Here is a 23,080-nt window from a genome sequence, read left to right as displayed (position 1 = left end):
TCTCTTTACTGGTTCCTAGGTGCTTGGTTTGGAGTGTTTTTGTGTTTTTTTTTTTTTTTTTGACAAAAAGTAATGATTTTCATTGGGGAGTGTCATTTTTCACTCATTCTAGAAAATGCATGAAAAGACAACGTTCCATAGACGATTAAAGTTTCAATGAAAACAAGCAAGCAAACAACCCTTCCTTGCCCCTTTGTTCACTCTCATTCCTACTATACATGGGGAATTCCTAGAACTGAAAATACTTTTATGGTATCTGCTGCAGAATTAAGCTAGGAGCTGCAATAGCATTCACCCTTGCTACAGGATCACCCTGGGGAGACATATTCCAAACTGATAAGTGAATGGTGGTAGCAAGAATAGCCTCTGGTTTATGGTCCAGTAACTTCTGGTTATGATCACTTCACCTTTGGTTATGTGGGCGAGAACAAAGCAAAGGCAAAGGACTTTCCTGAAAATGACTGTTCCCTGGAAAAGCTGTGTAAAAGGGAGGTCTCTGTCAAGTTCCTTGTCGGGATATTATCAGATATTCCTGAATTGTTCTGTCAGATGAGTCAGGTTCCGCTCCATCAGGGGCCACCTTCTCCATGGTAAAGCTGTCCCTTATTTCTTGCAGCTCCTCCAGTCTGTCAAGAGCCCAAGGGCAGCATTCCCAGAGGAGGCTTGCTCTTGGGCTTCATTCCTAGCTGCATTTCTCTTGCACCGTTTAACTTTAGCCCCAGCTCTTTTACTCCCTCTGAGACTTCAATCTACGCTGTTTCTATTGTTCAAATGATATGCAAGGGGCTTTGAAACACTGACTTAAAGGGCTTCCTTCCCTGCACTGCTGGGAGTCAAGAATAGCTGCAGTATAGGACATCCTGATCCCCCATCTCCCCATCTTCCATGTCAAGAAAAAATGGCTCAAGGCTGTGCAAGAAACATATTCCCCCTTTTACTATGTTAGTATTTCCCTTGGATATTTCCAAGTACTTTACAGTTGCCATATGGGAATTACCTGCAGTGCCAGAATGCCAGTCCCGGGATCTGCATTGCAATAAAACCTTGTAAACTTTAGCATAGCAGCTAGAGCATACCTGTAGCCTTAAAACTTTCTTTGTATGGGGTCAGGTAATCAGCAGGGTCTGCTGTTTGATTACTAGTAAATGTAAAGCTGTATAGAAACCACCTATCTGTGCCCAGAGTAACTTCATGGGAAAGACAAGGTGGCTTTGGAGTTATCTTCCCCCTGAGCAGACACCCTGTCCCAGAGCCCTGGGGAGACCTGGAGACCATGGTAATGGGTCACAGTTCTGCATCTGTCAGAGACCCATTCAGACCTCCCAAGACTTTCTTCTTTCCCCTTTGTGATGTCAGATTTTTGCCTATTTTCCCTGAAAGCTGCTCGAGGCAACAGGTAAATCTATGGTTACGTGAGGTGAGCCAAATCCTCACATCCTGCAAACAAGTTACAGCTTAATGATGAATGCCAGCTCCAGGCTGGGCCCTTGTGTTCTGGATGGAGTTGAACCATCCCTTTGTTTTACTGCATACATGGACTGTGCCTGGCTCCATAAGAGCTACTTGATTAATTATCACACATCAGGCTGCTCTTTAGCAACGTCAGGCTCAGGAGGTGAGACCAGCCAGCCCAGCCTGCTGGGAAATTTCCGTGGGTAGCACTCTCAGGCATGACTCAGTCTGTTGTTCTGTGTTGCAGTTCTGGGGAAGATCTGTCATGTCAGAACCTGCAGAGTGGTGACATCCTTGCAATTCCTCTGGAAAAACAAAAAGTGCAAGTCAGAGGCTTTATCTTAGCTTCGTACTGATTGTGCTGTGTGCATAAGCACAACTTCAAGTTAAGCAATTGAGTAAAAATGATTGGAACCCTATAAATGACAAAATAAAGGTAATTGCGTGTTAGGCACAAAGAGGAATATTGTCCTAGCTATAAGTCTTCACCAGCCAGTGGTTGAGTCCAGTTGTGCCTGAGTGTTCTCCTGTCTCTCCAGTCCCTCCACCTCCTCCCTCTACTCCCTAGTTCAGTATTAGCATTACAGTCTGGCTCCACAACTCAGAAAGGGAAGGTAAAATGGATATGAGAGACTGTCCTCTTCCCTTTGCTCCTGGGCACTCTACAAGCACTGCATGCATGTTCTGGCTGCCAGCATTTCCAGAATGCTGCAGAAAGGGGACTCAGGAGTCTGCAGTGCCCCTTGCACTGGACTGGGCTCTGCATCCCACTGTTCATGTACAACACAGACATATTTCCAAACCAGAAACAGGTATCTGCTTGGGTGAAGAGTTTCTCGGTGACAGTGGTCTGTCTTAGTAATGTACAGTGCTGCCATTCTTGTGTGTCCTGTCACTCAGACCAGGTGCCTTTGTCACCACTAGTGAAATTCTTCACTCACTGCAGCTGATCAGAACTGCTGCTGAGATCACACTTCAGTGACTGTAAATCAGCTGCTCTCCATCCCTCTCAACAGCATTTTAACTGTGTGTGGGATATTAATTATAGGTTGTCTTTTTTCAGACCTATACTTCTGAATTACTTGTTGCTTTAGGAGCTGAAAAACCGGCCACAAGAGACAATGGCTCTGCAGTGGCTTTTAGCCTCTCAGGACAAATCCCTGAGCTGACATCATCCGCAATTATGGTGCATACATCCAACCACTCTGACATAAGGTGGTAAATTATTCACGATTTGGCAGCCACCATAAATGAAGACTGTGCTTTAAGAAACCTCAGAACTGCAAGACTGGTTTGTCACCACAGTCCTATTCAGCCAGTGGCCTATCTTTGAAAACAATACTTTGGATGACGGTGACAGTGCCCTAGGGTAGATGTATGTGGAATAAATTATTTCCCCTTGATTTCATGGGATTTTCTTGGCTAATATCTATAGGTACAAGGATTAAAATCCTTCTCAGCTGGGACTGTGTGGTTTCTGCCCCAAACAACTTGTACTTTAAAGTGACCCTAAGCTAAATACAGGATGACACAGCTGCAGCAGAAGATTTGGTGGGTCAGTGCAGGGTGGAAGAAGGGTGAACTAATAACCTTGGGCAGACAAATTTCCTGTCTTGTTCTAAAAAACTAGTTCTGAGTCACACAGACCCAGGCATGTTGGAGTGAAAGGAACAATAACCATGATAGACACAGGTCAGGATTGCAATCGAGACTTGCAAGCTATTGAGCCTTGAGGAGCTCAGGTGAACAAAGCAAATATACATCATTCCTGCTAAGGATATATTTAGGGTCAGGAGAAAAGGTATAATCATTTCCCCATGTGTTGATCAGTTACATGAGAGGCCCAGCATGATTAGGAAAGTTAAAGCTTCTGTCAGCAACCAGTGTGACTCACATCAGTGATTCCGAATCATTTCACAGATTAAATGGCTTCAGATTAGACTGAGAATTTCATGGGAGTCAGAAGGGGAGGAAAATATTCTTCATCTTCATTGTTTTTCCCTTACAGGGATGAGGGGCCAGCCAAGGCTCACCCAAGGAGGACACAGCCATCGTCCTGACTGGTTGCTGGGATGTGAGAATGGTGGTGAGGAAAGCCAGCACTGCAGCTTTCTGTAGCTCTTGTAGGTCTTGCTTTCTTTTAGGAGACACCAGTTTGTGCTTCTCCATTGCACATCCTTAGTGCAGGCCTGAAATGACTGCTTAATTCTAAAAGGCAATATCTGGTGTGTGGTGAAATGTATTTCCTTCTTGCTGTTTGTCCTGCTTCTTATACAACTTTACCATATACCGTCATCATCACCATAATGAAAACACATTTATTAATTGAGGAACCCTGGGGAAAACTACCAGGTTATTGTCTCCTTTGTGGGAGGTATATCTTGGTACTCAGAGAAAACCCTTCTGCATCAACTGCGTTATTGATTTACTCTGTTCCTTGAAGGCCTTTTTTTACTCATTATCAGCCATGTTATCTCGATATAAAGTATAGGCCGGAATAATTTTTTCAGAAAATGTGAAACTGCAAATGAACATTTACTCATGGAACTTCACAGCCAGTAGGGACCATTATGAGCTTCAAGCCTGACCTCTTGCATAGCTGAGGCCAAGCAGTATGACCAAGCAACTTGTCTATATGGTATTTAAAGAAACTTGTTCTTTGGAAACTGCATTTTAACTAGTTATTATTCAAGGAACGTGTGTTTCTTATATTGCTTTTATGCGTGCTGAGAATTTATTTTCTCTCTCATCTCTTTTCCAGTCTCAGTCTTTGAATTTCCTCCAGGTCCATCCAGCTGGCTGTGCAGGTAGCACTGGCTAACGCCAGATACCTCAGCAGTCCTCTCCAGAACTGATGCAATGGTGTGTGCTCAGGTATTTGGTTGGAGTGAAATGAACTTCTCTTCATGAAGAAGTCAGCGGACAGAAGGAGAAATTGCACAGTAAGGAATTAAATGTCCCTTGCTGAACTGAACACTGGCAAAGGGATATGTTGCTTCTTCCTGCTAGGGGTGGTTGTCCAGGAGAAAAAATAATTTGATTTTTTCAGAGGCATTGTTGAGTGCTGTTCCTAATCCAAAGGGGGATAATGGAGGATTTGTTAGTGTCTGCAAGACATCAGGCAGGCAGAGATGAGTGTGGTCTGCCCATGTTCCTTGTCACTGAAGCCATGTGAACATGGTGCTGAGCTGGAACTAATAAGCTTCTCTGGGAGAGAGGATGCAACAGCGCCGGCCAAACGTGCCAGTGCTGTCCACATAGCTTCCCTTGGCTCCGAGCACAGCTTCAGTCTGCTTGCAAACTACTTGAGCATTGTGTTGCCAAAAATTCCTTTTGAAACTGGAATGTCCTTTTTCTATCTGTGACCTGCTTAGCTAATTGCATATTTTAGGATTTTGCACGATGACTGGGGACAATGGGGAAACTCTTCGAGAAGGAGGACAGTACTTCCTAAGCAGAGGGTTGGGATAGGGGCCTTGACAGAGATCAACAAAGCCATTTTCATTAACGCATACCAGCACTTTTCTGGAAATTCTTTCCCATAGAAAATAAGCCTAAAGAACCTTAAGGTAAAAACAACTGTTTTTTTTTTTTTGTTTTGTTTTGTTTTTTGATTGGAATAAAATCTGTTGAGGTAAGGTTTAACTTTTCTGTTTGTCGCCTTAAAATGGCTGTTGCAGCTATACATAGAATGCAATATATAGGCGTACTTCAGACGTGAAAGGTGTTATAATCAATACCTTCTGAAAAGCTAAGAGGAGTGTCCATCAAAGAATAGATATTGGCTTGAGAGAATGAGATTTATGTATATTAAAATATATCTGGGTGATAATTTTAATGTACAAGGTATTAATAGCCAGTAAATAAAGGCCAAATACTAATGGCCCTTCCTATTAAACAGTGAACCCATGTAAATAAGATGCATCAGCAACAGCTGAAAATGAAGCCCTTCTTAGACACGTCCTTTCAATCTCTTCACCTTCACAAAATAGTCATGCAAAGACTGATAAGAGCATTGCTACCTAGCAGCTGTCTAGGCACACCAAAGCATAACAGCACTACCAGCTAAAACCTGGCAATTCCAAGGTTCCCTTGCAAACAAAATCCCGATAAAACACTAAATTGCAGGAAGTCAATAATTTTATCCAATTAGTCAGGATAAGTGGGCTGGTGCCAATCTGGTATCTCACACTTGAGTGGGACAGACACAGCTGCAGTGGGATGCCAGTGACATTTTTTCCTCTAGCAATCTGGGATGAACATAAATCTGCTTATAAGTATGACTGGGAAATTGGTAGTCCCTTACCCTGCAATTCAAAAGAAATGGTTTTGAATTTTTATGGCAGCTGCTCACATCTGAGTTGGAGTGATTGCTCAAAGGTGGAGAACAGGGAGATGAAGCAGACAGATTCCTCTCCTCCTTCTAGAACTATCAATCAGCTTAAACTTTGTTAGCTTAACCCTGTGGCCCGGAGTCTGCACTTTGCCCCCATCTTCTTCACCGGTGGATGTGGGAGGAAGGCCTGCAGCCCTGCCTGCAGCTCCTGTGCCAAAGTAGTTCTTCTCCAGGACCTTGTCACTCCTGTGTCTTTCTAGGCCACTGAAGGAGCCTCACTACCTGCAGTTTACAGCCTGTATTGGAGAGCAGGAATGTGCTCAGTCCTGAACACCGCAGGAAGGGAGCACACTTTCTGAGCATGCTGGTGAGCTGATGGAAAAGCAAGCTTCATCTAAGCTAAGACTGGGAGAGTCACCCCTGCATGCCTAGGGATCATTCCAGTGGTGCTTGCACTTGTACGGGTTATTTTGCGTTAAAACAAAACAAAACACCCCCAGAATTCTAAAAAGAGGAGACCCAATCAGATGTTTAACTCCATAGATATTACAGCTAGATTTATAGCTACCCAGTGCCATGGACTGCCAGGTGCGGAGGAAGAGCTTGTGCCTGTAGCAAAAATTTGTTATGAGGAAGTTGTAATGATACCCGTCACTGTTAAAAGGTCACATTTAAAGGAGCGGGCTACAAGTTTTTCTGGAGGGAATTGTGTGATAGGACAAACAGCACTAGCACACACTAGCAAACAGAGAAGATGTGGGGGATCTAGCAGTGCTCAGCAGTGCATCTTGAAAGATGAAAATACCAAAAGGTATCAGTAATTGTGAAACAATTTGTAAGACCCCATCACTTTTTTCCCCTTGCCCCTTGATACCTGTAGTGTGTCTCCAAACCAGCACACCCTCCACTGTCTTTTGTGAGGAACACTTGAGCAGGCTTTAATGAGCACTGGGGTGGTGATGATGGCAGAAACGTGCTGCTGAAATGACATTCACTCCTGGGTCTTGCTTACAGTAAGAGGATGCCTGCATCAGCTTATAACCCAGAATATTTTAAGCCTGACATTCACATTCTCTGTCTTACTATCTGCAGAAGGTTTGGCATCCTGAACATAGTTTGAAAAGGATGCACCACTGCACCGTAATCTCTGTAGCGGTTGTTGTGTATTAAGCATGTATATGAGAGAAAAATGTGGATGCAACTAGTACCACCATTGCATAGATGCATGTGCCAGACACAACTTTAAAGCATTTAGCATTCATTTTCATATCTTAAAATTCAGCGATGTTTGTGCTTCAAAACCTGGAAGGATGACATAGATATACAAGGTGCCTTAGGGCACTGAAAGTTAGCTCTTGGTGGTATTTGTGACACATAAAAATCATCTAAAATAAGATGATTCATTTTTGTTACTCCAGATAGTTTCTGTTGGCCATGGATAGAGTAAGTCCATTCCTAGTACAGCTACTGTTTCTCCTTCACTTCCCCAAAATACATTTTTTTAAAAATGTACATCTAATTAAAGGACATGTAATTCAGCAGAAAGTCTTTTAAATGCATAAGTGATTATCTACTTCCTGTAATTGCTGGTTTGTATATTGAAACTTAGATTGAGTTGGCAGACAATAAAAGATTACTTTTTAATTAGATATACTCATCCCTATCATTTGGGAATAGGGGATATTTTCCACTACTGCTATTCTTCGTATCCAGGAACACACGCTAATCTCTTGCTTGCTATCAGTGACATTTTTTTCCAAATGAGAAATAAACAGAAGCCTGCCTCTCTTGCAGAAACTACATGGCTAGGCAGTATTTGTCATTTTTGATAAGACATTGGTAGTGGGATGTATATTATGCATTTGATGGTGCACAGCAAGACTATGTACAAGGGCCAGTTTAAAGTATGGAGATTCACTTACAATCCCCAAGGATTTTTCATATTCATTCTTCATTAGAAATTCTGTTTTTACATCAGAAGTGTGTAAACACAAAATTATGACCCCCAAACTATTCTTTTATGGAGTCTCAAACTCATTTTTCTTTCCTTGTGACGAATGAAGCAATTATTATCTGTCTTAAAAGGTATCTCATGTAACCTCTTGCCCTGCAAACTCCATCTAAAATGACAACATCTCCGGAGAGCTTTCTCTGCATGATAAACTGAGTTGCAGCCTACCTCTGGTTTAACACACACTGTCGCAGGCACCAGAATGTTTGGAGCTCTCTGGTAAGTGTGTGGCTGCAAAATAGGGTGTCTAGCTGGTGACTTGGGAGCAAGTCACATTCAAAGCAAGGGCTCTCAATGTGTAATTCCTTTCTCATGTGAGGACCATGTTTCAAAAGCAGAGATAGGGTCCCCGCACCCCTCCGACTCAGCTTGCTCTCTGACATCCACAGCTGCACAGCTGTCATGTGGGAGCCAGAACAACCGATTTCATGGCAAAATAATGGCTGGTTCCGTGTATATTTTTAGCAGTCTTTTTCAAGTAGTTCAGCCTCTAGAAAAGGAGGTGGCGGAAGCACTGGCCTCCCTTATCAAGTCCTCTGAAGAGATTAGTGTGGATCCATATGTGCTAGCACCATCATTCCTTGCTTCACATCTGTAGTTAGAAAAGGAAGCCTTGTTATGGGGCACGTGACAAAGCTATATCTCTAACTGAAACTATACTGAATTTTGCTTGCCCCTAATTTTGCTTAGCCTCCAGCACCTGCAGTCTACTCTGCTTCCTCCTCCAGACCTTACACAGTCACAGCTCCACTGATTCAATGCCTATTCATGTCAACCATCATGGTTTTCCTCTTGACTGCTGTAAATCTCCTACTGCTTTTTTTTTTTTTTTTTTTTTTGTGAGTCCCTTCTAAACAAAAGGGATGTGATTCTTCTCTCCCTCCCACCGGATTTAACCTGTTGTAGTTTGCCATGTCATTATTCATGATCTAAACGAGGCTAAGCGAGAGAAGAATAGTGCACTGAGATTTTCATTATGCCGAAGCCATGCTATTCTCTTCACGCAGGCTGTGGTATTATATCACCCTGTCCCTTCACCACTTTCAAAGGCTTCTTTTCCTCACCATCGAGCTCAGTAGCATGCAAAGGACTTCCAGAGCTTGTTTTTGAACTCGCCTGACCCTGCTTCTCTGATCTCATATCCACTCCCACACACATTTATTTGCCTTTTCTAATCTGGCTATCTCCTGTGGCCGCCCGGCTCTAAGCATCTGGGTGTCTGTTCTTATTTATGCCTCCCATTTGCCTGACGCTTCGAGCCCTGAGTCATTTCCCCTCTCCCAGGCTCACCTTCATGGCTCTCCTCTTCCTCCCAGCTGGCGAGCAGGCTGTCCTGCCACGCTGCCTTCCTCTTCCTCACGCAGCACCGGTGGGTCCCCGCCTTGCTAGCTCCTCGTTTAGCTGAGCAGATGCCTCTTTTCCTTATGGTTCACAAGATCTGGTGGTTTTCTGACTGTGCTCTGTGGGTGTGGGTGAGCCCAGCCCTCAGGACGTGAGGCCCTTCCACCAGTCTTCCCTCAGGACGCAGGCCGCGCTGTCCCAGGCTCTGCAACAGGCCTCCCACTCCGGCGTCCTCCATCCAGGGCTGCTTTCCACCTCCCTGCTGCCCCAAGGGGCACGTGCTGGGCAGGGTGTCTGAGGAGGGTGAGGGGGTATTTGTTGAAAGCACGTGAGGCTGTCTCCTGCTGGGCACATTGTTATCGCAGCGGTGTCCCTGCCTGCAGCTCCTGCTCTGCCTGGCAGGTCTCCATGGTTTTATTTAGCTAGTGGTGGCGGCACATAGGTATTCCCGATCTGGTCAGCACCCAGGGACCTTTCTGTGATTAAACAGTGCTAGTAGAGCTTTGTCAAAGCCGGTGTTTTTCAGGCTGCATTTTAATGCCATCGACTCAGGATTTATGCTTGTGTGATGGGATCCTCACGTGTGCAGGCGTAGGTGGCTCATTCCTTTCCTTCAGTAATTGCTCGGCTGCCCTTTATGTGGAGAACAGAAAGTGAGAGGTGGCGAGCAGCTGAGTAACCTCTAGCTGCTACTGCATCTTCAGGAGGCCTTTCCGTCTGGCAGGTGTAACCTTTGGAGAAGTCATACGCTATCATCACTCTTCCTCTCCACCCACCGAGCTACAGCTGAGGTGACATGGGATCGGACGATTCAGAGAAGAACCTCAGGGCAGGGCTGCCTGAAATATCCAGGTATCAAATATACCGATCAGCTCTATATAACTTGCTTTCTATTAGGGGGTATATTATAATCACACGTGGGTGTACTGCTTCCCACCAGGAGCAGCAATTTGCACATGTATGTGTGACTCCTGAAAGGTGGGTGTATCTCCCTGGTGCTGGAGCAGATCCTGTGCAACTTTTTGCCTTTACAGGAGGTCCAGGAATGCCTTGCAGCTCAGTGTGGTATTCATACATTTGAGATTGCCTAGCCAGTAAAGAGAAGACTTGTATTTCTGAATAAATGACAGCATTACAGCTTGAAATTTTTGAAGGGACCTGCCACCCTCCCAGAAGGTTTGATGGCACTGACTTAGAGTGACCCCAGAGAAGCTCTGCCTTCTTCTAAGCTTTACCAGCTTGTGCGTGGTAGTCGTGCCTGCTTCTTGCAACACCTTTCTGAGAGAGCTGTGGGAAGAGGTGGCTGGGGAACTTGACCGTAGGGGAAACTGTTAGATCTTTATGCTCCTTTATTCCAGGAACATTGACCCTGGGATACATGTGGCAGCAGCCCCAGTTGACCCCTATGGCAGTGAGTGTGGTAATTGTACACTCTGAACATGCACCCTCTTCCCCAAGGAATCTGAAGTTAAGCAGTTTACCTCTGACTGGGATTTCAGAGGCTCTGACTGCTCAGGCAGAGTAAAAAACTTCAGCTACGTTCCCTGCATGTGCCCAGATAAGTTATAGAGCACATGAGGTGTGTCCAGCACTTGCAGGAGCCGTGGGCCTTTGGTTTCTACACTGGACAGATGGTCTATATATGCACAATAAATGCCATGTGTTTCCATGCACAGACCATCTGTGAAATGTAGGCATAGGATGTCCGATGCTTCCTGAAAACCTGGGACAGAAATATGGCAACCCTATGGCTGATGCTCTGCAATGTGACTGAGACCATAATTTTCAAAGGACTTTGGACTTCCAGCTGCTGCTGATTTCAGCGTATTTTCCAGAGCAGACGCTGAGCACGGCTTGGACTCAGTGATGGGGATATTTGGTAGGACAGATGCTGCATGTGAAAGTCCTGAGTACAGCAAGAAAAGGTGACAAAGCTCTTCATTGTGAGGCTCTTTGAAGAATATGGTGCAAGATGGAAGGCTACACAGTGCAGCTGGGGTCAGGGGGATATTTCAGTCTGACTTCAATGTGATGGAAGTGCTGTGTGACTCTTTTAATGGAACTCTAGAGAAAAAAAATGCACCTACTGGTACTGATGGCTGTTTTATTTATTCACTTATTAACCACCCTTGAAATTACAGTCTATTGTAAAAGTATCACTATTTTCTTCTCCAATGGATACCTGATTAATGTCTTGTGAGTTGTGCATGCCCTGCCAAATGAGAGTGATGTGTTTCCCAGCTGATACCTAAATAATTCTTTAAGTGAGTTATTGTCTCACTTAGTAGCTCTGGTAGACTAGATCCCCACCTGTAAGCCCTCCCCATGCAGAACAAAATTTACTTAATTTTGCTCAAATTTAGAATGGTATTAACACAGAAATTCAGCAGTGAGAAATTGCCTAGAGGCTTTTCTCTTGTATTTTCCCTGCAGGGAGATTCACATTTTAAGCTCTCCCAAACAAAAAGGTCATCCCATTTGTTCCAAGGATTTTTGGAGACTAACCAATAGCCAATATTTATATAGGAGAATTACATTAGCCCACTCCAGCTCTTCTCAAGATTGTTTGGAAGATTTTTCAAATTTGCAGCTCTCCCATAAGAAGGAATGAAGTGAAGGAAGCTTTTGGAGCTGAGCATCTGCTCTCAAAGAAGGCAAGCACAGGTATAGGGGGTGAAAATGCCTATTGTCCCACTGGGGTCTTCACTGCCTCTGGAGTTGCGAGGACAAGTGCCTGGGGACAATTCAACAGTACTTCACACTCAGTTCATCTTACACACTCCTTTCTTAGCTCACGTCATTTCCCCTCATCTCCCATTCCCTTTCCTTTTCTCTTCCCTTTCTCTGCACTCTGCCACCTACCAACTCTCTGATTCAGTATGCTGGCTCACACTGGTAGCTGCAACCCTGAGAAGACAGAGACACTACTGATGACACTGAGCTGTCTGAGCTCAGCTTCTCTCTCAGATTTGGTCCTTGTCATCTTTTTGTTATCATCATCAGCCATCCTACTATTCTTTATCACTGTTATCTTTGCTGAAAAATCAGTGTAAGGTATCCATTTAATTTTGGGGCAGGGACCTTCATGTTTTTAAGTTCTGCCTAGCTACCCCACTCCTTTTCCCACTGTTTATTTTATTCATAGGGCTGAAAGGTATGTTTCTGTTTAAATCTACCCCTTGCAAGGCCTCATTCTGCTTAACTTCTGGCATTTCTCATTTTATTCTCAAGCTTCTTGACCTCTAAAGTACCTTCACTTTGCTGAGCTGTCTTTTTTTTCCATTCTTTGCTGGCTCTTGGTTGATTGCTATTATCCTTTGTTGAGGTGGCTTACTCATTCACTTAAATTTAGAGTAATTTTTACAGGCTTTGTTTTTCCCTGGCTTGGGAGATATGCTGGAGGTAGTTTCTATACTTTTGGCTGAAAGGAATCTCAGGCCTTTCCCACATTCAGGACTTTCAGTTCTTTAGTCCAGTTGAGTTCACTAATTAGTTCGCTTAATTTCTCAAATTCTGCCCATTTGAAATGTAGAACCTTAATTACAGACCTATTTTTGTTTACTCTTTCATTTAATTTAAACTGAATCAACTTGTGATTGCTCAGTCAAAGGTTATTTTCTTTGATCGCTTCTCCTGTAATGTGCTTGCTATTTACCAAAACGAAGCCTAAAATAGCATCAGTGGTTCAGCACTCTTTGGTGAATTAATTTGTTGGCAATTACATCTAAGTCTGTTTGGCCATGCTGCAAGTAGTAGCTTCTGTATCTATGAAACTGTATTTATTTCTCTCAAATTTCCTTCCTTAATGACTTGGTACATCATCAGTGATATTGATAAAGAAACGAATCAAATGTTAAAAAATCTAGAGAGGAAGAGAGAACACAATACGGAGCAGTTTTGTGTCACTTTGCAACTCTTTATTGCTGTGTGCATTTCTGGTACATCCCATCTCATAAAGGATACAGCACAAATGGAAAAGGTTCAGAGATGGGCAGCAAGAACAGAATGTGGAAGAGCTTCTGTCTGAGGAAAAACTGACCTGAATAAAAGTCTTTAAGCTGGAGAAGGGATAAATGACGGTACCTATACTGATGCATAGAATATCATAAAGATGGTAAATAAGGAAGAATTGTTCATTATCCTCTCCCATTTAAGGGAATGGAAGAGGTTATCAGGAGAAACTGGCAGATAGTTTGTTCAAAGCAGGCAGAAAGAAATGCTTTGTTTCACACAGCACGTAGCTGTGTGAAATTTCTTCTTGCCACATGTTGCTATGCTTGTTTATATAGATTAAAAACAAATACAAAACCAAAAGAAAAACAGATACACAAAATCTCACAACAACAATAACAAAACAACCCCAAAAACAGAGAGATTGATGGAAGAAAACAGCTAGTGAAGACTACTGACAGCACCTCTGACTCAGCTGTTGAAGGCGAAGTGTTTATTCTAAGGAAATGTCACTGCTGGCTTTCTCTGATGTCCTGCCTGAGACATCTGCCTTTGGCCATTGTTTGGGGCAAGATGGACTTGTAGTCTATAGGGCTGCTTCTGTGACCCCATGTCCAGTGACAAACCAAGGACTTTAGTGTACTACAGCTTACAGTGCCTCCAAAATGATTCCCAGGTCATGGGCAGAGGTAACACAGGAAGATAACAGTAATTTCTATTTGGTTTTCCTTCTTTCGGATACTTATAAAGGCCAGGATAACACTCAGCTCTGCACAGTATGTGCTTGCCATTTCTGTTTAATTTCCAGGTACCTTTTCATTTGGAAGTGGACTCAGTTCTTTCTCTGGGCTCTGGTAAGCAGCAGGTCACAGAGAGAAATGCCAGGGAAACTCAGACCTCTGCTCAGTGTTGTCTAAGGAATGAAGGTGGGTGAGGTCAAACGGTTAAGAAAATGTGATTGGTTAATAAATATGGCCAAAATAATGGTCTCACGTATGGCGTAGCTATGCAATGGCATTCTTAGGGGCAGAAATCCCGTGAATCCACCAAGACCGCTGGACTCTGCTACCAAATTTTATCCAGTTCTGTCTACCTCTCTGTTCACAGAAGATGTTGCCAAAGCTGAGTTCATAACTTGCAAACCTCTAACAGCTGCCTGATGTTCTTTTAATCTTTCACATATGCTGCATTCGGCCTCCTCACAGCTACAAAAAGCACAAGCTACATTTTTTTGTCCTGCAGCTTCCTAGGAGGTCTAAGTTTTGTCTTATGCCCCCCTGCCCCCAAATCAAAGGTAAATGGCAATGTGCCATTGACAAACATGCTCAAGCAATGGTTGTATGTTCAAAGGACTGGGGTCTTCTACCCTGCTCTTGGGAGCTGGCCCTAGCTGATACAAGGATGTAGACCTGTCTTGGCACATGTGGGGAGAGTAGTCCATTTTTCTTGGATTTTTTCATTCCCCAACCTTTTGTCTTGTCTATTAAGGTCATTAGTTTCTCCAGCAAATTCTCTCTGCACTGTTTGTTCAGAGCCTAGAACAAAGAGATCATAGCCTGGCCCCTAGACACCACTGTAATACTGCGATGAATGATCCTTTTTTTAACTGCACACAGATCATACTGGTGAACTCCTACTTTGACGCTTCCAGACTGGTCATATGCACATCATTCTGATGATCAATTTTTTGTGGTTGCTTTGAAAAACATCGGCTTACTAGCAGTTTAATGTGAAGAGGAAAATAAAGAAGCAGTGTTCCTACTTTATCTCTTATGTGATAATCCCCTTTGGATATTTTCCAGGCTTCCTTCTTCCTTTGGATTTGTTTTTGGAGTTTTTGTCCCTAAAAATCTTTCATCATTGCCCCTACATCAGTCTGCTTTTGGAGCATCTTCAATTAAGGCTCATAAAAAGTTGATTTATTTATTTATTTATTTATTTATTTATTTTTACTCACAGATACATTTACTTTAACAAATACTTTTAAATTCCTTCCTGTTTATTCACTACTCAGACTTCCTATTCTTTTTATTAACACATTCTATTTTAAATCCTTTTAATCTTCTTCACTTTCACTCTATGCCAGTCTGTGACTAATTGTTTCAGAGTCTCCTCAAAGCCATGACTGGAATTCTTCATGTCTACTCCAGTATTTCAAGCTACCTTTCTCAGGCTGTCACTCTTGTTCTGACTCTTTGTCATAGTTGTTTTGTCCTTTCATTTGTCCTTGCAATTTCAGGAAATACTCCCTCATTTTTTTTCCTGTGAGAGGGTCACCAGGAGCTTGTTGTCTTCTTCTAGCCTACCAATTCCTGACTCATTTAATGGCTCTTGAGCCTGCTTAATAGAGTGACTCACCAAAATATTTCGCATCTCTTTGTATCTGTTGAAAGCGCCCTTTTACATCAGTATGCATTTATATATAAATATGTATGTGCCATCCTGCTAACTTAGGGTTCTATTTACCTGCTCATGTGTCTGTCTATCAAGCACTGTTCTCGATGGAAATTACTTCAATGTCTCTCCTTTACTTTGAAGTGATTTCTAGACAGCTACTTATCAAAGAACATTAACATTGATGGCAGATCTATTTCCCCATTCCTGTAATTAACAATTCTATCAATTGAAGCTGTTTTTGTGGGCCGATGACTGAGGCAACAAAAAGAGAAAAAATTATCTGGGAATGCAGTAATGTTTCACGTAGCAGAGGGCAGTAGGACCAAGTACAAGGGACTAAACAAGTGCAGTATTCCACTGAGCACACAGGGAGGGAGGAATTTTATTCCATTGAATTCAGTTAGCTATTAACTTCAGCAAGGCAAAGAACCCTCCCTGGCAAGATTCTTCCATTAGCAGACATCCTGAGAGCTGATCCCGACAAAAGGTACTGTGTAAGTCATGGTGGTCTTAAATACAGAGGGGTTTTTTATTCTATTCCCCTCTTTTCTCTGGCATGTTTTTGCTTTATACATTCTGAAGTTTAGTATCTGTCAGGATGTTTGGATGATCAGGATTATTACTGTATACTGCACGTTAAGTTGATTTCAGTACTACAATTATTTCACAAGTGCTATTTACACTGTCTGGTTTTGGGCAGCTAACATAGATGGCAACATTAAGCGTCAAAGCTTCTTATTCCTTCACAGAAATTAATCTGCCCTGTTTCCTTGAAAGCTCATCCAAATATTATTCTTTGAATATTGTAGAAAATCTATTGGGTGCAGCTCCTGGAAAAATTACACTGGGACTGAGTTTGCATGGGGGAATAATACTGTATTTTTGTCTTTTCTCATGATTCCAGGAACAGGCAGGCACTAAATCGAGCTCAGCAGCAGATCTGCTCTGCACACCGCTGCTCACTGCTGCAGCTGCTATCAGTACGACCGTCACTGCGCTCTTACTACGACAGCCCTTTCATATGATACATGAGATGTTCCTGGCCTGGTTTCAAAGGGCAAAGGGGAGAAGGATAACAGAGCCGACTCCGGCTTTTGAGCATTTTGTTTACTGGAACATCCTTTTAACCATTCAACAGACTACACTGCTGGGTTAAGGGAAAGTCATTAATGTTGCCCTTGGTAAGTGGATCAAGTAATAGTGCCATATGCTCTGATGCAGTAAAATGCAATCACTGCCTAGAAGCCTTTGCATTTGGAAAAAAAAAAAAAAAAGAGTAATTTTTGCTTGCTTTGCATTACTTTGGGGATATACACCATTGCTTCTTCACCAGTATCACTAAAGTACCAAAGTGTACTGATTGCACCTGTGCAAATCAGAGATCTAGGAGATACAGGAAACACTTTCCTCTGTAAATAAGTTTCTCCACTGCCTGAGTTTGTTTTAAAGCAAAGTCTGCTTCTTCTCTTGTTCATAGAATCAGAGCTCTGTGCCACCACTCCTTGTTCTGGGGATTTGCTTATTATAACTTCACCTCTGCAGACTCAGATGTTCTCTGAAGACCACCACGAGGCTGGGTCCCAATACCCAGCCGCTGAGGCACAGAGCTCACTAGAGGTACTAGAGGTACCATGCCAGTTCCATGAAACCATCATAAAGACAGAAAAAAAAATCAGCAAATGGCAAATTAGTAGCATTGGACCTGGTGTGCTCTTTGTGAGAGGCTCAATTCTGTGTTGGCTCACATCTTAATCCACCCCAGCTGACACACACCAAGCATAAATCAGCACAGGGTCTGGCCTCTGTACTGTGCAAACATTAACTAATTAATCCTCCTTATAGCCACTGGAGGCTGCAAAGGAGTTATTATTATACTTCTCTTCAAGAGTGTGCAACTGAAGCAGAGAGGATAAATGATTAAAGAAAACAGATATAATGATTGTCTGAACTTGGGTGCAGAAGGACTTTTGGACATTTCTGGAGCACCCTTCACCTGTTTTTTTTTTTAGCAGTCTCGGTTGAGGAATAAGCAGGAGAAATTTTGTGAGCTACTTTTAGAAAAGCTCCAGGGCCTTATCCTCATCTTTGTTACACTTATAAATCTGGAGAAATTCTATTTGCTCCTTGAGGACACACAAGGGGTTTACAGGAATGTTGAAAATAAGAATCTGGCCCATCACATTAACATAAAATGTGAGGAAAAAGTACCCAACAACAAGCAAAGGGCAATACAGACAATAGGTTTCTTATGAGCAAATTGGCTGTTTGTTTGCCTTTTTTTTTCTCCCTACATTAATGCTGTCCAGGCCTCCCCTGTGTATTCTCAAGGAAATGACTTTGTTATATCAGTGAAGTATATTGAAAATGAAATCAGTGGTAGCACCAAATGTGCCCAGACATGACAAGACTTTTAAATAACAACAGAAGAATTCTATCTCCTTTCCTGTTTGTTCCATGTTAACTTATGGAGATTGGTGCTGACTTTCTGGAATGGCTGCAGCAAGCTGTAAATGATGTATGAAAATGAAATGAAAAATCTCTGCCCAGGCCACTGTGCACAGCAATCGCTGCTGAGCCAAATTAATAGCTGTTTGCTCCTGTACACTCTGACATGAGATGGAGACAGCGAAGCCAGCAGCACAGAAATTGGCACAACCACCCACAAATATCCTGGCCAGGATATCTGTTGATTCTTCCTTCACCCAGTCCTGTTGTCAGTGGTGGAGTCCTTTAGAGATATAGAAGGGAAGAGACCCAGATGTTTGCAGCCCTTCCTGGAAAAACTGAGGGATTCACACACAGAAGGTAACAAGTTAGGTGGTGATGACACCTTCTTGGGACCTCCTTTTTCCTGCCTCCATTTCCTGACTTTGTTTATTGTCTTCTTCCCCATTTTTATCCAACTGTATCTCTGTTGCAACATCAACACCCCTGGGCATTGGGGCTGTGCAGGTGAAAGAGGCTTGCATCAAATGGGCGTAATTAAGCGAGCACATGTGTGTGGGTACAATTAACACCTGGTGATTATGTCAGTAACATGGTGGGCATGGTGACAAAGGGCATTTCTGTTGACCCAGTTACTGAAAGGCTCTCTGGTAGTCACGCTGCAGTGCAAAACTGCAAACAGTGATTATTAATACCATTAAAAATTCATGCAAGCTCAGGTTCTGCAAATGCTCTGCCATGTGAACAGTCTCTGCGGAGATAAAGAGGGTATGACAGCAAGTGTAGAAAGCTGATGTCCGGGCTAATGATGTGCTGGCTACAAGTTGCCCCTCAGAGCTTTGGGCTCGACGTACCCCTGTGCCCTCAGCTGCTGGGCCCACCAGGTGTTTCTGCAAGCAGCCCCCACCTGGCATCCCCCCTTGGACATTCACCATGTAGCTCTCTGCTCCCCCCCTTGCTCCTTTTTGCATGGGTAACTTCTGCAAGCGCGAAGTAAAAACAAGAGAAATTAAAAAATAATATGAATTAAGCAAAATGCCCTTTGTGTGATACTCCTTCGCAGCCTAGAAGCAAAGGGAGATGGGATTTAATTTAGGCCAGTCCTCTGCTGCATTTCAGATAAAGGATTTTTAATCTAGTCGTAGGTTGATAAAAATACCCCTCTCTGATCCTGCAGGCAACTTTTTCTGCCAATTTTCTTTCCAGAGAGGAAGAGAGGGGAAAAAATAATTGAAAGAACACTGCCGCATAGAAAATGACACTGACGAAGTAATGCATTTTGGAACTGCGTGCTCTGCCAGCTCCGTGTTTACTATTTTTTCCTCCTTTTACTTCAGAAATTTCAAGCTATCGGTAATCATCAGCATGATTAGGTGGTGTGGGTTTTTTTTTTCCCTTTTTTTTTTTTTTTCCACTGAGCTTTAGTTCAGGTACCAGTCTTTTAAATACAAAATGATTTCTCCATTCTGGAGTGTTATTTCAACTTTCACAGTACAGCTTGTTCTGTTCCACCCCAAGCAGAAAATTTTCAGGGTTAATTTATTCATCTAATTGCTGGATGCACATGTGGTATTGCAGTCCACAGTGATTTTATGGACTTAAGGCTATGGTAATGACTTAATAAACATGCATGTGTACATGATTTGAAGGGAATATATTCTCTTGAATGTAATGTTTCAGAAAACACAGCATGAAAAATAAAAGGGTGGCCAGAGGCATATCTCAGTGGAGTGAAATGCTGAGCTTTTAGTATTTTTTACAATTAAGGACTCTGTTTAGACCAGGTATTACCTGTCCAGTTTCCTGACAACTTGTGAACATTTGAATAATCAAACCAAAAAAAAAAAAAAATCATTTTTTGGCTTCCTTTGACTGCGTGTTATTTCTTTCAGCCCTTCTCTAGCTTCTTAAAGGTAGCTTGTGCACATCCACAGGAAAGCAGAGCTGAGCCAAATGAAGAAAATGAATGGGACAATTTTGATGGACAGCATTCAGGAAATGCATGTTGAAAAACCTCTGGTGTTGTCTCGGAAAGGGTGAAGGGGGTCAGGAAGAAAGGACAAGTTTTAAGGGCAGCTGTTTGAGGGGCTGGTGAATTAAGCCACACCAGCTTAAACAAAACCCAGCACAAAAGCACCTCTGTTAATGTGTATGAAGTTACACTGGTTTAACATTAAGAAGAAGGTAGAGGGTAGACTCTATAGCTGTTGGACAATCCATTGCTTTTGAAAGTTAAAATGATTTTTGATTGTCCCATTGGCAGTTTTTAAGTCTGATGGTGTGGATGCAACTTCCCCTTGGTAAGTACCTAAACTGTACTACCCCAAGAATAAGGGTTATTTTTCCTGCAGCTGGACATGTGACAAAGTTTTTGAACTTAGACATTTAGAATGAGATCTTTATCTCAATTTTGAATAAAATTTGGCTCAGTTTTTAAGCAGAGCTCTGGTCTGGATACTGGAGGCTCACCTGCACTTAGTGTCTCTGCTTCCTTTAAGCTGTTTTTATTGAGTGGTTCATTGTCTGATTTGGCCATCACTTGAGATGGAAAAATCCTCTGATCAGTCACCGTGAAGCAAGCTCCTGCCACAGTGTCTGTTTTTGGCCTTGACCAGACGTGTACCCTGGGAGTATTGTTGTGAATCCCTCACTGTGCTGTGGATTTGGTATTAATGCCACTTCAGCTGGCTCTAGCTCAGGAGGCTGCTCTGGGTGACAGACCAGTTTGTGCTGTGGAGGGAGATGTGAGGAAGACCCAGGATCCTCAAACAAACTTCAGCTGAAGGGAAGGACCATCCCAGAGACCCACCGTTCTTGACTTTGTTATATGCATTTCCCTACCCAACCCTGCCCCTGGAACTTGACTCTGCTAAAGGAGGGATTTTCATACTTTTAGATGTTAAAAAGTGATTTCTTTCATCCAAGCTATGACATTTTATCTCCAAAACAATAATACCTTTTTTGGAGAACTGGTGAAGGACAGTTCATGACTTTTTCCTGTTGTCCTGCCACAACTCTGAGATACAGCAGAGATCTTCCTCACTGTCCCTCTACCCCCATTTACTGTCAGCAAAATAAGCCAAATTTAGCTAAACTTTCTGTTAAAACAATGAGCTAAGGTTGAAAGCTCAGACACTGACGTGCAACTCCTCAGACGCCTGCAGTGGTTATGGCTGTCAGCGGCCTTGCTGAGGGCTGCACCATTCTCCCACATGCTCTATCCAAAGACAATAGTACTATCATTATGGATTTCAATTGGTTTTATTTGGCCTGGAAGAGGGTGCGATGAAGTGGCATCCCACTTTTGCATCTGCTGTCCTGCATACTTCACAGCAGGAGCAGTGTCTGTGCCATCCCTACGGACCGGCTGTAAGCCTTGCTTAATGGCTGCTCAGCAACGCTGGCAGCTTAGGGCTAACATCAGAAAGGCATTGCCCTTGGCGTGCAGCACCATGCCTTCGTTCAGACTCTAGTTCCTGTGCTTCTCGCTGCTTCCTAGCCTCATTATTTTTCATTTTGCTACTGCTAGTTTTGCTAGTAAGATCCCATTTGTCAAAACTGCTTTATCGAAACAGGGAAAAGATTGGGCTGGGAGAGTGCAGTGCACAGCTTCATGAGGGATGCAGTTGCTTCCACAGCACAGGATCACATCAGCAAAGCACTGGAGGTGACTGCAAACCCATTCAGGTGAATGTCATTCATTATTTGTACGTATAACCAAGATGAAGCTATTCCTCTTTGCCCTCTTGGGAGGTGCTATTTAAATGAGGAAAAGGCAGGTCTTTCTTCAAAGAGCACATGAGCTAACCAAACAAGGCAAAGACAGGGGAAAATAAATATTACTTTGACTACTGAGATCAAATCAAGGCTTGGAGATGCTAAATGGTTTGCCTGAGGTGATATAAACAATCCATAGAAGAACAGAGGTAGAAACTGAACCCAGAGTCTCTGACCTGGTGAGCAGTGCCCTCTCAGATACTATGTGGTCAATAAAATGGCAACATCCTAAAAATCCAGTTTTTGCCTGTGAACTCCTGGAGAAAAAGCAACAGCATCAAAAAACAAAACAACAACAACAAAAAAAAAACACTATTTACTTTTCTGATAGTATTTTCTTCATGTCAGAATTACTTTTTCACAATTTTCAATACTTGTTATTGCTACTGAATTCAATAGCTAATTTATTGGTTATCTTTGGTAACAAAGTATTTCAAAATACAGCTTCCTCTCTCTACAACTTCCTGAGCAGAGGAAGCAGAGAGGGAGGTGCCCATCTCTTCTCCCAGGTAACTGATGACAGGACACACAGGAATGGCATAAAGCTGTGCCAGGGGAGGTTCAGACTAGATATAAGGAAAAAATTCTTTACCGCAAGGGCAGTTAAACACTGGAACAGGCTTCCTAGAGAGGTGGTCAATGCTCCGTGCCTGTCAGTGTTCAAGAGACATTTGGATAATGACCTCAACAACTTGCTCTAACTTTTGGTTAGCCCTGAAGAGGCCAGGCAGTTGGACTAGATGATCTTTGAAGGTCCCTTTCAACTGAGCTATTCTATTCTATTCTATTCTATTCTATTCTATTCTATTCTATTCTATTCTATTCTATTCTATTCTATTCTATTCTATTCTATTCTATTCTATTCTATTCTATTCTATTCTATCCTATCCTATCCTATCCTATCCTATCCTATCCTATCCTATCCTATCCTATCCTATCCTATCCTACTAAAATTCCTGAATCTAAATGTTACAGAATTCATGAATATTTTGGCATTTCTCACAGGACGAGCCTTCTTCTGGTGAAGAATGAAGAGCAATGTAGTTTGTACTGTGTTTTTAAGATTGTTCCTTCCTTCATCATCATATTTTACATAGTTAAAAATAGGAGTTATATTCATTGCATTGGAATATAAGCTCGCAGTACACTTGTGTGGTTATCAGAAAGACTCGGTTCTTAATTACCTGCAAAAACCATTTATTGCCTGATATACTCTGGCACCGTGAATATTATCCCTTAATTAACTGCCTTATTTCAGCTAAATTAAAGAAAGATCATTTAAAATATTACCATGAACAGTTTTTTTTTTTAATTAATGCCAACTGTATCCTCAGCATTGAAAAAAAAATAAAAATATTATTTCACTGAGC

General features: G+C 42.6%; 1 long non-coding RNA gene across 1 annotated transcript in view; it reads left to right on the top strand.

The window, feature by feature from the left end:
* The window catches only part of LOC310900519, a 179,156-nt gene that overhangs the window by 118,000 nt on the left and 38,076 nt on the right, over positions 1-23,080 (top strand). Inside the window, exons 2-5 of the long non-coding RNA XR_014585180.1 lie at positions 3,461-3,575; positions 4,214-4,394; positions 9,865-9,992; positions 16,393-16,669. This is a non-coding gene — a long non-coding RNA (uncharacterized lncRNA). The remainder of the gene's footprint in view (positions 1-3,460; positions 3,576-4,213; positions 4,395-9,864; positions 9,993-16,392; positions 16,670-23,080) is intronic.

Source organism: Anser anser, assembly GCF_964211835.1.
Source record: "Anser anser genome assembly, chromosome: 5".
In the NCBI taxonomy this organism is placed as follows: Eukaryota; Metazoa; Chordata; class Aves; order Anseriformes; family Anatidae; genus Anser; species Anser anser.
Note: the sequence above shows the minus strand (reverse complement) of the source record. Positions and strands in the feature narration are given on the sequence as shown.